This window comes from Dioscorea cayenensis, chromosome 11 (genome assembly GCF_009730915.1).
Source record: "Dioscorea cayenensis subsp. rotundata cultivar TDr96_F1 chromosome 11, TDr96_F1_v2_PseudoChromosome.rev07_lg8_w22 25.fasta, whole genome shotgun sequence".
In the NCBI taxonomy this organism is placed as follows: domain Eukaryota; kingdom Viridiplantae; phylum Streptophyta; class Magnoliopsida; order Dioscoreales; family Dioscoreaceae; genus Dioscorea; species Dioscorea cayenensis.
Window position 1 is genome coordinate 8,157,486 of NC_052481.1, and position 1,416 is coordinate 8,158,901.

A 1,416-nucleotide genomic window follows, 5' to 3' on the forward strand; every position below is an offset into this window, starting at 1 on the left:
TAATTATAGACCTAACCCTTTGGTCGAGGCCGAAGGTCCCTAACCACAATTAAACCCTAGATACTAAGATCCCCTCAACGCTTCACTTCAGGGAGGTTTGTGACATGCTAAAGATCAATGGTGTTACAGATGATGCTACTAGATTAAGGGCTTTCCCATTTTCTCTAAAAGGAAGAGCCAATCAGTGGCTCCATTCATTACCAAGAGCTTCCATTAGAACATAGAATGAAATGGTCAAAGCCTTCCTTGCAAGGTACTTCCCTCCGGGAAAGTAAGTAAAGCTTCTCAATGAGATATCTTCATTTGTTCAAATGGAGCTTGAATCCTTGTTTGAGACTTGGGGTGTTTCAAGGACCTCTTGAGGAAGTGTCCACAATAGGGGTTCCCCGAATTGATGATCATTCAAGCTTTTTACAATGGGTTGAATCCAAGTAGATGACAACTTATATCGCCGTAGGAGATACAGTGGGGAACAAGACCCCTGAATAAGCCTGACAATTGGTAGAAGAAATGGCCATGAATAGCTACCAATGGAACGTAAGAGAAGAGAAGAAAGTGGCTGGGATCCATGAAATTGATGTGATTACATCTTTTGCAGCCCAAGTAGAGGCATTGAGCAAGAAATTAGATACATTGACTTCACCTAATGTAGCCGCTATAACAAGTTGTTATGGTTATTAGGGTTCACATATGCCATATGATTATCCTATTTTCGATTGCTACTTCAGTCCCAATTGAACAAGCATATTTTGTGGGCAATTCGGGAAGAGTACAAGGCAATTTTTATAGCAACACCTACAACCAAGGGTAGAGAAACCACCCCAATTTCTCATGGAGTAACTAAGGCCAGCAAAAGGGTATGGCACTACTGGGTTTTCAACAACAACAAGCCCCGAACATGGAGAATCGAGTCTCATGCTTGGAGAACCGGATAAGCGATCTAGAGAAAGCTTTGACCAGATTTGTTCAATCATCGGATACACAGTTTTAGTCAGTCGAAGCTACACTTCTCAACCACACCATTGCACAATTTAGAGAATCAAGTGGGCCAAATCGCGAAGTCTCTATCGGAGAAACCACAAGGGAGCTTGCCTTGTGATAAGTGTCTAAATGTAGGTGTTTTCATATATATATCGTATTCATTTTGCATGTATTTTGTGAGTTTGATGCCCGTTATGTGCTTAATTATCTACTATTTACTTTGTAGGAAGCTATGGAGAATAAGAAGATATCATTTAGGCGAAAAGACAAGAAAAAGGAATTTCATACCACCCCCATACTACCCAGTATGGGTGCCGTATGCACTGTAGCAGTGGAATGATTTGGAGTTGTCTGCCCAGATTTCCATACTACCCAGTATATGGGGATGTATGTAGGTTGTATGCACCTCGTATGAAACATGAGTCTAGGGTTTTT

General features: G+C 41.2%; 1 non-coding gene across 1 annotated transcript; it reads right to left on the reverse strand.

The window, feature by feature from the left end:
* Positions 1–278: 278 nt before the first annotated feature.
* On the reverse strand, positions 279–384 carry LOC120272889. The gene has a single exon (XR_005540422.1). It is a non-coding gene; the product is annotated as a small nucleolar RNA R71 (small nucleolar RNA).
* Positions 385–1,416: the final 1,032 nt, after the last annotated feature.